This window comes from Pinus tabuliformis, chromosome 3_2 (assembly GCF_031772625.1).
Source record: "Pinus tabuliformis cultivar Carrire ecotype Pingquan chromosome 3_2, CPIR1, whole genome shotgun sequence".
NCBI lineage: Eukaryota > Viridiplantae > Streptophyta > Pinopsida > Pinales > Pinaceae > Pinus > Pinus tabuliformis.
The window spans coordinates 143,474,271-143,490,283 of NC_142302.1; positions in this window are offsets into that span (position 1 = coordinate 143,474,271).

Here is a 16,013-nt window from a genome sequence, read left to right on the forward strand (position 1 = left end):
TTTGATTGACTTACATTTGGAGAGCTTAGCAGGTGCATGCTTAACTTTAGGATTAGTAATAGGGAGCACACTTCTTGATGTGGTAGTTGGCACACGTGTTAGTTTGACATCTTCTATGGGGGGCTCTCATTGAGGAGGATGGACACTTAGAACATGTGGAATAACCACCTTGGAGTAGGGTGTTATGCATTGGGAGGTTGGGCATAGAGCCTTAGGAGAATTAGAGCCACCTTGCACATATGTTGAGGAGGAGAACTTGAGTTGAAGAGACGTTGTTGGAGTATGCACCATCTTGCTTAGAGAAGTGCTTGACATGCAAACACATAGACTTAGAGGATGCACCACCTTGGGAGTTGTGCAAACCATATTGTGCCACAATGCCATATGGAATTCATGCATAATGTAACACTCCATATTGTGGCACAATGGCATATGGCATTCATGCTTAATGTACATGTGCATGTTTTCACCACAAGGAAAAAATGCATATATTAAAAAGTAAAAAGAAAATACATTACAATTATGAATTTGTGCCTTTGCACAACACAATACTTCACTTCACAAAAAATATTGGCCACATTGGATATATCAACAATATTATCAGAAAGTACCAACCACATTTGTACAATATATGGCTACTCTATTGCATATGCATGATGTCATTACAATCCATACTACACAATAAAAGTAAGAATCAATAGGAAGACTACTAACCAACAAACCATGAACACCATCAAACTATGCCACCAGAGGAATCAATGGATGAGAAGACAGAGGAAGATTAAAGAAGGTAGAAGGGTGGATATTTTGAGATAACACCCTCATTTTCCTCCATAAACTTCATCATTCTAGCCTCCAATGAACACCAAATTTAGTTAAGAATCAACCTTGGAGTTAAGTTCACAAAAAATGTGAGAAAAATAGACTGTGTTAAAGCTGCTCGTCAGAGCTGATATCTGATTCATCACTGCTTGAAGATATAAATTTTGTATGTTGAATTTTCCATTGAACTTTTTAGTTCCCATAAACCTGGACACTACTTACATTCTTATTAATTGCTAATCCAAGAAGGGCTACTAGGGATGATATCTTGGCCCAATTATTGGTCCCTTATCCAAGATCCAATGAAAAAGAGATATAATGAGAGGAACTAAAATAAAGACAATCCCATGCACCATATTTACTTGGATTTTCTAGGGAAGCACCATCAAATAAGCTACATGGGTGAGAATCATCAATCATAAAAGGATTAATTTTATACTTTTGCATGTTCTTCATAGTTTTTATGTTTTCTTCATAGCAAAATATTACTCCAATATACTTGTACTGGAGAAAATGGGGCATCTTTGAAACTAATATCATTTCTAGACCTCCATATATCCCAACTAATAGTAATTGGGAAAGATATATTTTTACATACATCCTTATCCCCATAGAAGGTTTTGAATACTTCTAATAAGGATTTCCTTTCCCATTTACGTTTTCCATTCAACAATGTTAAATATGTTGCCAATACTTCCTTCGTGTAATGACATACCACAAAAATGTATGCAAAGTGACATAGTTTTCCTCGTGTTCTTCACACAACATACATATGCTTCAAAAAACAACATACATAAATACATGTTTTTCCTTTTAAGAGGTCACAAGTTCAAATATGTTTGGTGGGGTGGGTGGGGTAGACTATGTACACCTATGTACACTTTAGTAGTCAAACTTCTACATGGAGGGGCTTCCCTTGTCCCACAAATAAGGGATTTTCATACACCCTTTTGGTATTTGGCTCGATTGTGACCTTAAATTACATTTATTAGTATTATTATTATAGTATACATGTTCACTGTTCTTGTTGGATCTCTGAGCCACCAAATCTATGATGAACCATATTGTGAGTCAATGAGGTTCTCTTAGATTGCTTCCAACTAGATAACCAACTTGAAGTATACTTAGAGTTTTTTGGATAGAAATAAGCTACATGTTACAGGCCATTGATTCACTAACTACTTCTCTCATTCAATGGATTGTAGGTACAACCAAACAGGTACTTGTCACATCTATGTTTTTCGAGTGAGGGAATTTAGGGTAGGTAGCATGGAGGAAGGTCAGGGATATATTACATCTTTGAGACAGAGATCAACTAGAGGTGAGAAGATTAGAAGAAAATCCATAGACGCATGGAATTTTTTCTTGTTGAAGGGGGGTCATGTTCTTATGATGCTGAGAGCATAGAAAAAATTGGGGTGCCCTTGAGGTATAAACATCTAATGAAATGATGGGTACCCAAGGACCTTCCTCAAGTAAAAATTGATTTTTGTCTCAATGAGAGGATATATCACATTGCTCCATCATTGTTACATGGATTGGGGCTATATTCCATAGATGTCATAAAGATTTATTATAGTGGATTAATATAATTAATGGAGTATATTAGACTATTCTACAATTACAACGATTGAATGCAGCTGGTCCAATATACACAAGGTATGCCAAGATAAAAAGTGGTTGCAAATTATATACAACTAAGAGATAATGATAAAAATAAAGAAGTGTCTATTTATATTGACAGAAGGTCAAAAGCATCAAGGAATATTGTAGAGTTGATAAATAGTACACAACATGGTGGGACAACAAATAAGCAACCCAATTGCATATTTGAGGGACACAAAGGAAACCGTGTATTTTTATGCACAATAAAATCAATAGCTACAAGATAAGATTTGTTGATCAATTACAACTTGAATTGAATAGATACAGTCAACATTGCTATTGTGGGGGCAGTATGTATCAAAATTTCATGGCCAATGAACATCGTACTGTTAATTTTAGGTATGTTCTATGCTAGAGCAATTTATTTAATTTCTTTTCCATATTAGGAATCATATCAACATAAAGTAAATTGCAGATAGAACATAAATATAAATCACAGAAGACAAGCCAAGACAAGAGGAGACAAGATGTGGCACTAGCCAGGGACAAACCCCACAATGTGTGGGGAAACCCTTGATCAATTCTTCTTTTATGTTCTTCAAAGTTCAGCAGAGAAAGAGAGAGAGAGAGAGAGAGTTACAATAGAAGTCAATACTTTGACTTATCTAGATCTAACATAAATCATTTCGTATAACGATGAGATCAGTTGAAGACATTCTACTTCAACTGGTTCTCCAAGGTGACGGCTTCACCTATCATACTGTTGCATCTTGGTCCACTTGCTGCACCATTGCATATTGCACCATGCTGAACTAATCATGATTATCATCATGCTGCCCATGTCCATGATCTTATCCATCATCATGTTGCCCTTCATGTCCATGATCTTATCGATCACACTGCTCATTCATCATGTTGCTCATGATCTCATCTATCATGCTGCCCATGATCATTGTGCTACCCATGCTTATGATCTCATTCATCATGATGCTATCCATGCTCCATGTCCTCATGCACCTATGCTACCCATCATGCTGCTGTTATAACTTCATGATGCTTCACCATACAACCATATGCACATCAGCCTTAGCTGCTTGCTATGGCTTGCAGCCTAGCAAAGTAGCTAGGCTATAGTTCCATGCAATACTCTATGTAGTCCCATTATTTTCCATATAGGGTTTGCTCAGCTTGACTGTGTTCATATGTGCTATATTATTTCCTATGTCCTGATCATGAACCTTGTAGATATTACCACTGTGTACCAATATTGACTGCGTGGCATATTACATTACCTGCGTTCCATTTATATGACAACGTTTACATACATATGATTCCATGCACAGCGTATAGGTCTCACCATGAACAAGCCTATGTTATTTTGTTATTCCTTATGACTGCGTTTCACCATAATTCCACTGCGTTCACCATGACTGCGTTTCACCATAATTCCATTGCATTCACCATAACTGCGTGCCATGCTGCATGTTATCTACGCTGCCAGATTCAAGTGTATGTTGTGTGTATACGTAATGACCAGCGTATAGGGTTTCATCATATTGCTGCGACTGCGTTCCAATATGTATTGTCCTTCCATTATAGCGTATTTATGCCCAACGTATATTCTTTCTATGACCAGCGTTTCTATGCCCAGCGTGAAGACGTTGACTGTGTTCCTTCCATTATTTATGCCCAGCGTATATCTGCGTGGCTTTATATTCTTCATTGCTGAAGACGTTGACTGCATTCCTTTATTATTTATGCCTAGCGTATATCTGTGTGGCTTTATATTCTTCATTGCGGAAGATGTTGAATACGTTCCTTTATTTATGCCCAGCGTATATCTGCATGGCATTATATTCTTCATTGCTATGCGTAGTCTTCATTTCTGCGTATATGCTAATGCTTCCATGACAGCGTATGATCATGTACAACGTAGGTGTCTCCTGGATCTGCGTATATATATCTTCATTACTGAACAACGTAGTAATCTTTATCTAGGGCATCATCTCCTTCACCAAAAACCCAAACGTGGAGAGGAGGAGACCACTTAAAGATGTTGTGTGAAATGACTTCAAGTCCTCTCCTATTTATACTAAAACGTATAGCTTGAATAGACATGACGTTTGGGCTTCTTGAGCCTACATAAGAGTTGGTCAGCTTGATAATAATTAGATAATCAAAATAAATTCATATCTCCATAATTACTTATCGGAATCAGATGATCTTTAGATCAATCCTACACCTCTCAATGAGAGGGATCCAATAAAAATATTAGTTGCCATAAATAAGCTGACCCACATGGAGTTTGGCCCTATTTTCCAAATTTAACAATGACTTATCAAAATGTTATATCTATTGTCATCTTGAATTTTGAGGGATAATATAAATGAATGAATGGTTGGCTTTTTTATAAGAATGTGTGTATATGATCCAACTAATCAAAGTCCAAATTCGGTCGTCATATGCTTTATTATGTATTTATTAAGCCAAAAATTATATTTTAATATGGCGGGATGATCGTGGAAAAGCATCAGTAGAGTCAGAATAGGTAAATTAACAATTTTAATTTACATTGAATGTGAAATTGATTATTTGTTTAAATAATTGAAACAACTTTTCTTTTGTTGAAATATGTAGTTCGAGGGACATGACCATGAATGGTTTGATGAGGAGGAGTTGTTCGATTCTTCCAACCCAATCGAAACAATCAAGAGGCTTGTGGTTAAAACAAACAAATAACTTCTTCATTTGATTCACATTAGAGATAAAACTCCTGAGGTGAAGTAAAGGATGCACATGTTGAAAGAAGACCTTAAGAGATATGAGGTAATAACCGTATTTTAAAGTAATGTTTTATTTTTATTTTTTTGTTTTTTATTTTTAATGTCATAAGCTGAATCATGAAATTATTATTATTATTATTATTATTATTATTATTATTATTTTGCTTTTACATTATCTAATCGAAAAAGAATTTTCTTTCTTCTATAACATTTTTTGATAGATAAACCACAATGTCCGACCACCACGAGCCAACATATACCTATGAGGCTATTCACTTCTCCACCTTCGAGTGGTCATAGTCCCAATAGTCAAATTGGGTCCACACCTTTGGCTCTGACCCATGAGCACACACCCCCATAGGAAAACAAACAACCAAATTCTGGAGGTGGTGACAAAGGTGACCCTATTAATGACACTATGGGTTCATTTCCTGGATCATCACGTGTTACCAGCACGGGGACAAGTTTGTCTACATTTTTGGTGAATGAGCAAGGAATTCCAATAAAACCACCAAAAATACTGGGTAATTTTTAATGTTTTAACTGTTTCATGTTGTCTCTCTCAAACATAAATCATCTAGATTATTATTTTCAAACTACTGATCATATCTTTTCGCATGTAGGAAACAACTTGTTCTATAAATACATGAATGAAAAATCATTGTTGCTTTTTAGGCCCATCGTACACACAGGGTGGATATCCCAAAATTCCAACCTAAATAAAGATCTTATGGACTACCTTGAAGGCCTATTTGGGGTAGATACCTTCAATAAGAGAGTGGTCACCTCCGTAACAAAAAACTCTTTAAAATATATATCGGACATGTATAGAGGTTACTTGGAAAAAAATTCTAGGTATGAGCATCCACACATGATTCCTACGAGGGAATGGAAAGCCCTCATCACTGACGCAGATGAGAATAAATCGAGAAAATAAGGAAAAACACCATCTGATGCACTAAGGTAAATTACATTTTCAATTCAATACTTTTAATTTTCTTTAGTTTTAAATAAAATTGTAATATATAACATAATTGAAACTTTTCATAGGCTCCCCGACACGTCAAAATCCACCGAGACAAGGCTTACAAACTATGCTAGGGAAGCTATTCAAAGTTACAAGCATGCATTGCAAGTAACCAAAAATTTTAACATTATTATTTGTTATATCGCCTTCCAACTATCTGGGAATTACACTAGCCAATAATAAAAAAAAAAAATACTCTTATGCATTAGAGGGTGATGAGTTCAGAACCCAAGCCACAGAGGAAGACTTTCGACTTGGTTTCAAGTTCAACTTTCAAGTTGTTGTTGATTTTCGAATAAAAATGGGACAAACTCCAAGATCCAGTTTGAAGGACATGATAAATAAAAATAAATCCACATTAACCTTTCATTACTTACAAAATACAATCATGTTTGATATTGTCCATAAATTTAATGTGTTTCTTTGTTTTAAGCAGGGGAGCAACAATATCAACAAGAAAATCATTGATAATGGAGTGTAGCCAGAACATGGTGCTCCTATGCAGCCCCATGATATTGGGACGTAACCCCATGATATTTCTTTAGATGAGACCCATGATGGTAATTTTATGATTGTGCTTATAAATTTTATGATGATAATTTATGATTGTGTACTTATAAATTTTGTGCTTTGAAAGATAGAGTTGGTTGTACATGAGGATCCTCTACCAGAAAAGGAGCACAGGGTATCCATTCCAATGGTATCGACTACTGCACCAGGTAAATAATTACATTGCAAATGTATTTTTTAGTATTAATTAATTACTTCAACAATATTGCCTTTGAATGAGTTCTTTGAATTGTTGGGTAGCCTCACCTTTTCTTCATTTAGAAAGATGATTACAATTAAAAATATTTAATTTCAAATGGTGTATTAATTATAACCTTTCCTATTTTAGCTGCAGAGCAGGTAGAGGATGAGGATAGACAATAAACTACTCCGCTTGCCTCTACTACTCAAGCAGGTAAAGAACACTATACTATTTTAGCTGCAGAGCACGTAGAGGATGAGGGTAGACAATAAACTACTCCGCTTGCCTCTACTACTCAAGCAGGTAAAGAACACTATAATGCTCTTTTTATTGAAGAAATACTTGTCATAATAATAACAAAAAATTTCAATTTGACATTTCTTTCTTGTTGCATCTGATCAATAGCCCCTCTTTCAGTAGCTTCCACATCATAAGTACATGACCAGGTTGTCAAGAAGAGTTCCAAAGGCCATAACAATTGAAGGGGACGAAGAAAATGAAAAACAAATCTTTGAACTAGTTATATAACTAGAAACATCATGTACCATATTATGGAAACATATTTTTGATGATAAAATTTATTGAGATGAAGTATTTTGTGTCTATGATTAATGAATGAAAGAATGAATGTTATATATTAATGAATGTCTTTTATATGTTTCTTTATGATTTTTTCATTTTTCTAGTGTTTACGCATGAACCTTTGTATTGCATTAAACTATTTTCTAGTAGATAGTTTGGGTATTGGAGAATTGAGAGTGATGCGAGGTGAGGGGCCATAACATCTTCCACATTCACATGGTTGACCCTTTATAGTAGAGAATAAATTAGGATTCGAATAATCTTGGAGCAAACCTCCCTCGATCCAACATAGCAACAATAATGACAATGTTGATTTCGCTGTTGCTCTATCGAATCAAGGGCAATTTTCTCCAAGATTAGACTACTCCAATAAATTATTCTTGAAACAAGGAGGGTTTCATTCAGGTATTCATGCACTCAAGTCTTTTTAATTATTATTTAGCCATAAAAATGTTTGTTAATTTATTTTATTATTTTGTTGATTCTTTAAGTGTTGGTTAAATATTCTGCAAAACTCTTCTGCAACAACCTTTAGAGATCAGAGCATTCATCTTTGTGTGAGGGCCAAGGAGGAGTTGGAGTAAGAAGTTAGGAGACCTTCAATTGGGACTCAAGGTAAAAAAAACTTGGTTGATGTAATGTGTCTCTTGTTATGGATATAGATCTATATGATTTTCCCCTTCATTATCTTGTGTATTCAGTATTTTATGGAAAAAAAAATGGTAGATATAATATTCCTTGAGTACATTAGATTAGATCTTGTAGAAATTTGATATAATTGCAACTGCTCAAGAAATTTAATCTAAAATCAAGAGACACAATTCTACTCTACTAATTTGCGAAATGAAATTCACAATTTAGAACAACATGCAAGACATGCAACAAGAAAAATCACAAATATACAATGATTTCTAGGGGACCCCAACTAGGAAAAACCCCTCAAGCCTCTTTACTTTAATCAGATGAATAAAGAATCTATTACAATTGCTAGTTCCAAATCTAAGCTCAACCTGCAAAAGAATAATTGTTCTCTCTGCTCAATGAAAAAATTTGGCTAACACTTAGACAAATATCATCTCAATTAGCCTCCTATTTTCTTGCGTAATTCCTAAGGAAATTAGCCCCTATTTTTTAAGAATTTTCCTCCAATCGATTGCACAATTCCCAAGGATTGATCATCTGACTACATGCAACCCCTGTACACTCAAACTATTTTACAACTGCTTGTTACACTACCTTTTCATCTCCACTTCAGCTGAGGAACTCAAATTCACTACATGCACCAACTATTTTAAGCTGGTTTATCAGTTAACTAACAAATATCTAAGTTAGACTGTTATCCCACTACACAACTAACCTTCAATTAAATCTAACAATAGTTAGAGGCGAGTTAACTGAATACAATTGAAAATAACTGAACTGGATTACTAAAATTTAGCAATCACATTTGCACAACTGAAATCCAAGCCCTCTAACTCGAATTTTACTGAGCTAACTAAGTGACAAGATCCATGTCACACTAGTTGATTGCCTCCAAGTTGTCTTGCTGATGTGGAAATTCGATTTACTCAATTTGAACAAGGCTAAAGTCAAATTGAGCCTTTCTTGCTACATTTTCTCGACACTCCCTCTTAGCAAGAAAGGGATTTTCCACCACCCCTATCCTGCACCTATAGAATTCGAATTTACCTCTTGAGAATGCCTTTGTCAAGATTTCATCATGTTTCTCCTTAGTTGGAATGCATTGTAGAAACATAATTCTCCTCTGCACACAAACCCGCAAATGATGATACCAGATATCAATGTGCTTAGACCTGTCATGAAATACTGGATTCTTATAGAGTTTAATGCAACTTTGATTATCACAATATATCATTATTGGATCCATCTCTTGACTGAATAGTCCCATGAATATTTTCCTCATCTAGAAAGCCTCACATGCTGCTTGAGTTGCAGTCATGTATTCATCCTCTGCTAAGCTGAGTGCCACAAACCTTTTATTCATGCTATACCAGGAAATAGTTATGAAACCAACACTGAAGATAACAACTGATGTACTTTTCCTGTCGGATGGACTTCCTGCCAAATCTGCATTGGTGAAGCCTTGCAACTTCACTCACTCTATCCATTTGTACCATAATCCATACTAGGCAGTGCCTCTGAGGTACCATAACACATGATTTGTTTCCTTCCAATATAATTTGGTAGGCCTCACCATAGTTAGGTTGAGCTGGTTGAATGCATAGCACATGTCGGGTTGTGTGTTCACAAGATACATCAGTGAACCCACAAGTTTTCTGTAAATGGTAGCATCAACTTCCTCACCTGAAGAAGCATACTCCATCCTCCATTTTGTAGCTAGAGGTGTGTCCATGGGATTACAATTCTCCATGTGAAATCTTTGATGTATCTTGGTAGCATACTTTCCTTGAGACACAAACAATTCACCATCACCTTGCCATAGTTCTAGCCAGAGGAATTAATGCATGAGGCCCATGTCTTTCATCTCAAATTCCATTACAAGATCCTCTTTGCAAGAGTGTATCAACTGCTCATCACCAATTAATATTTAATCATCAACATACAAAACAAGAATAATCAACTTACCATCTACAACAATGTGATAGAGGTTTAAGTCTGATTCACTTTTGGTGAATCCCAATCCCAATGAGATAACTATCGATCTGAGTGTACCATGCTTAGGGTTCTTGTTTGAGACCATACATTTCTCTCTTGAGTCTGCACACATGAGACTCTCGATCATATGTCTCAAATCCTTCTAGAATCCCTATGTAAATTTGATCCTCAATAACACTGTTGAGAAAGGCATTCTTCACATCCATCTAGTGGATTTTCCACCCCATCTGTGCAACCAATGCTATAATGGATCTAATTGAGGAATATCTTGCAACTGGTGCAAACGTTTTCTCATAGTCCACTCCCTCTATATGAGAGAATCCTTTGGCCACAAATATATCCTTATACGTCTTGATGCTCTCGTCCACTGCATGATTCACTTTGTAGATTCATCTAAAACCAACCATTGATTTCCCTTATGGTATCAGCACCACCCCCCATACACTATTCTTCATGATGGATTCATATTCTTCCATGATGGAATGAACGCAAACTGGTTGAGAAACTACTTCCTCGAATGAGAAAGGTCTTGTCTCAATGAGCTCTATCATGAGAGCCATGTACCCAATGTACCCATCAAGTGCCCTCCTCTACCTGTGCTATGATGTGGGGGATCCCACATTCTCGTTGTTGAAAATAATACTGAGAGGGGGGGTGAATCAGTATTATCAAGCCAAATATTTCCTTTTTAAATTCTAGATGATATACGCTAGTTCAGTTAATACAAACCGCGTATATACGCAACTACAGATAAAGAAAACCGCGTATATAAATCAGACTTATAATTTGAATTATCTTTTAGATGCTAGTTATTAATCTGTGATTCAGATGCACATAAACAGTACCAGAAACAGTGAAACAGAGCAGAAGACGGTCACACACAAGAACACAAGATATAAGGAGGAAACCCAATGTGGGTGAAAACCCCCTGTTGCAATTCGTCTCTATCTTCTTTTTAATTAGAAACTTCTCTTTACAATGTCTTGTACTCGAGCAGACTTTACCAATATGCAGGCTGCAACCTGCAGAGAGCTACACCTCTCTCTCGTTTTCCAGCTTCCCTGGAAGGGAGCTCCAACCCCCTTAGATCTTGTACTAGCTTGAGATACTAGTACGCAGGCTCCTACCTGCAGAAGGCTACAACCTTCTCTGTGCTTTCAGGGACCTCGTTTCATTAATTTTCAGACTGGATCCACAAATAACTTTAATCAAACATCAAGAATTTCTTCATAACCCAAACTCCTTTTCACCAATTGAGGGCTAAGCACTTCTCTGACCACTGATCCCAGAACCCAGTAACTGTAATCAAACACCAATTCTGAACCCAGAACACTGCAGCAATAAAACAGAAGTAGCTAGAAAATAAATCAAGACATATACGCTACTTCTCTGTTCATCAACCTGCGAGTATATGCTTCTGTACCACAACCAACCTGCGTATACGCGTCTTTCATTCACAGAAAACGCGTATATACGCAGCTTCTATTCACTGAACCTGCGTACAGATCTATAAAGGATAATTTATTCTTTCAAGCATTCAGACATTAGTTAGCCCAGATTTATAGATCTAGAGTGCGCCACATATAACAGATCAAAATCATACAGAGATACTAATGTTCAAGCCTTGAGATTTAGATCCATCAATAGTCCTTATCCTTCTTGCGCTTAGGTTCCACCTTCATTCAGATCTAGATCTGCACCATAACCCAATCACCCGTATTCCAGATCTATCACAATATCAGATATTCAATCATTCAGAGGATACCTTTTCACATGATCTCCTTCCTCTTTTATAGTTATAGGCCTTGCACAATACCACGGGCCAAAACCATAATAATCCAATACCAAAGGCCAAAAACCTGGGTTCAACTCTTCTGTCGAGATACCATGGTCCACAACCAAAGGTTCAAATTCCAAAGACTAACAACCATGGACCAAAAATAAGTTTCCCATCATGTACGCGCTTTTATGTGCATAAAAGTGTGTGTATACGCATACGCGACTTCAGAACGTATAAACCGCGTGTATACGCGACTTCGGCAAAGTGTACCTGCGTATACAAGATTTCCTTCATTCTGAGCACTAGAACTGAGATCTGTCACCAAAGTGAGTTTCCATCAAGGACAACACCTGTACCATAGCACCACATCTGTGCCAAAATGCCAACAATCTCCCCCTTTGGACTTGATGGCAACCCCAAGATCCTCAAAGTCATTCTCCCCCTTTGTCATCAAGGGCAAAGGGCTGTGCTCCCCCTGAGTACATGCTGATATCTCTGCTCTGCTGTGCTGAACATGCTCCCCCTGACTGTAGGCAAGATCTGCAAAAAGATGTTCTTCAAGAAGAACCATGGCTTATACATCATAAAAGACCTTCCTATCCAAAAAGACTCGATACATACAACCATCACCCAACCAAGTGGGGATACATCAGAAATTTACATATGACAACAGGTCACAACAATCATCCCAGGCATAGTGGGGAAACCAAAATAGGCCGTTACATGACCTTGATAAGCAAATATACATGACATAGAGACAAAATATCAAGACTTATGACCAATAACTACTATCAGCAGCATCTGACAATCACTGTACATATCAGCAATCATGTTCACCTTCTGACCTTCTTTCTGCAGCTGAGCCAAAAACAACTTGAGTACTAGGCCCAAGAGCTTCTAAGGTAATGCCAACAATGTATTATTAGAAGATTATCTGCTCCCCCTGAATCTGTGCCTGATGGTCTCTGACAGACCCATCTCAGACTTTCTCCAACCAGAGTCTACCCTTGCTGATTTTCTTCAGAACTCCACATACGCGACTGCACCTGAATAAATCGGCATATGTACGCGGATACCCCTCATCCAACTCGCGTATACCAACTTTTCTTGGAACAGACAAGCTTCAACAGCAGGATGAAGCATCAACGACTCCCAGCTTCTGTCTGAGATATTCAAAAGTTTCCCTGGGCAGTGGTTTGGTGAATATATCAGCAACTTGTTCCTTAGAAGGAACATACTCCAATTTGACCTTTTGTTCCAACACTTGTTCCCTGAGAAAGTGATACTTGATTGATATGTGCTTGGTTTTTGAATGCATGACTGGGTTCTTTGAAATGCTTATTGCACTTGTATTATCACATAAGATAGAGACAGGTGGATTACAAGTGATTTGAAAGTCCTGCAAGGTTTGCATCATCCAAAGGAGTTGTGTGCAACAGGATGCAGCAGCCACATATTCCGCTTCAGCTGTAGATAAAGCAATCAAACTCTGTTTCTTGCTGAACCAAGATACGAATCTGGAACCCATAAAGAATGCACCACCACTTGTGCTCTTCCTGTCATCCACGCTTCCGGCCCAATCTGCATCTGTGTAAGCATGAAGAGTGAGATCTGTATCTCTAGGATACCATAGGCCATAGTTTTGAGTTCCTTGAAGGTATTTGAAGATTCTTTTGACTGCCTGAAGATGAGTTTCCTTTGGGTTGGCTTGAAACCTTCCAACTATTCCCACTGCATGCATAATATCTGGTCGTGTACCTGTCAAATAAAGCAAGCTCCCAATCATGGATCTATAGGTTGGTTGATGCACTGCTGCTGATTCATCATTTGCACTAAGGCTGCATCCCGTAACCATGGGGGTACATACTGGTTTCGAATCCTCCATGCCATACTTCTTCAAGATCTGCTTGAGGTACTTGGTTTGAGACAAGAAAATACCACCTTCATTTTGTTGGATTTGCAATCCAAGAAAATATGTCAATTCTCCAAGTAATGACATTTCGAATTCTTTCTGCATCACCAAGGCAAAACTTTGACTCATAGCTTCTTCATTGCTCCCAAAGATAATATCATCTACATACACAACAAGTATTAGCAATTTGTTATTTTCAATTTTTATATATAGATTGCTATCTGCTGATCCTTTTGAAAATCCTTGTTGATGAAGGTATTTGTCCAACCGATAGTACCAAGCCCTTGGAGCTTGTTTAAGCCCATAGAGAGCCTTTTTAAGTTTGCATACAAGATTTGGATCATTTCCAAGGATAAAGCCATTTGGTTGCTCAATGTACACTTCTTCTTCTAAGTCTCCATTCAGAAAGGTTGATTTCACGTCCATTTGAAATACTTTGAAGTTTTGAAAGCTTGAGAGAGCAAGGAACATTCGGATGGCCTCAAGTCTTACAACAGGAGCAAAGGTTTCTTCAAAGTCTATTCCTTCTTGCTGCGCATACCCTTTACAAACAAGTCTGGCCTTGTTTCTAATTACTTCTCCATTTTCATTCAATTTATTTTTGAAGACCCATTTTGTTCCGATAACATTCTTATCCTTTGGTCTAGGAACCAGCTCCCAAGTGTTGTTCTTTTCGATCTGCTCAAGTTCTTCATCCATTGCTTTCACCCAACATTCATCTTTGCATGCCTCTTTCACATTTTGTGGTTCAGTGGAGGAGAGTAATGCCAAATAGCTTGAAGCTTCTGCAACTGTTCTTCTTGTTTGTACACCTGCTTCTTTCTGCCCCACAATCTGAGATTCTGGATGATTCTTCTGAACATATCCGGATGGAGTCTTCTCTTCTATTCTTGTCTGCTTCTCTGGTTCTTCTTGAGGTTCTTCTTCTTCATCATTCTGTCTTTGAGGGTAGCCTTCATCTTCTTCGATGTCTTCATGATGTACTTGCCTAGGAATGTATCCCTTCTCATCAACCACTACATCAATGCTGTCAACAATTCTGCCAAGTATTTTATTGTAGCACTTGTATGCTTTGCTATGTGGAGAATAACCAAGAAGAATGCCTTCATCTGCTCTAGGTTCAAGTTTGCCAATTTTCTCATCAGTATTCTTAATATAACATTTGCTCCCAAAGATTTTGAAGTGCTTTACCGAAGGAGTCTCACCACACCAGAGCTCATGAGGGGTTTGAGTGTTGTTCACCCGGACATTTGTTTTGTTGAGAATAACAACCACAGCATGTGCAGCTTCACCCCAGAAATTTGCGGGAGTTCCCGACTCATCAAGCATAGCACGAGCCATTTGTTGGACAGTTCTGTTCATTCTTTCCACAACTCCATTCTGCTAAGGAGTTCTAGTTGTAGAGAATTCTCTTCTTATCCCATGATCTTCACAGAAATTGAAAAATTCATTTGAGGTAAACTCCCCACCTCTGTCAGATCTGAGGCACTTAATTTTGTATCCTAATTCATTTTCAACCAATGCTTTGAAGGATTTGAATTTTTCGAATGCTTCATCTTTGTGCTTCATAAGTCCTAACCAGACAAACCTGGAGAAATCATCAATGAATAATATCAAGTATTCTTCTCCTCGAGGTGTCCTTTTCCTGAATGGACCACATGTATCTGTATGAACTAGCTCAAGAGGCATGCTAGCTGATCCTTCCTTTTCTGGAAAGTTAGTTCTGGTTTGCTTTCCAAACTGACATGATTTGCATATGGTGTTGTCTGGAATTTTGATATCTGGAAGATCGCGAACTGCCTGATATCTGCATGCTTTCCTTATTTGTGAAAAGCTTAGATGCCCCAACCTTCGATGCCATAACCAGTGTTCATCATCCTTGCTTAGATATCATTGTTGTTGTCCTTCTTCAAATATGTATAGATTATTTGGAGTTCTTTTACCTTTGATCACCGTTTTACCTGTATCAAGATCACGAACAAAACATCCATTTGTTCTAAATATCACCTCGGTTCCTTGATCACACATCTGGCTGACACTTAGAAGATTATGTTTCAATCCATCAACATACAAAACATTTCCAGCCTTGACCTTTTCTTTTAACTGAGCAATGC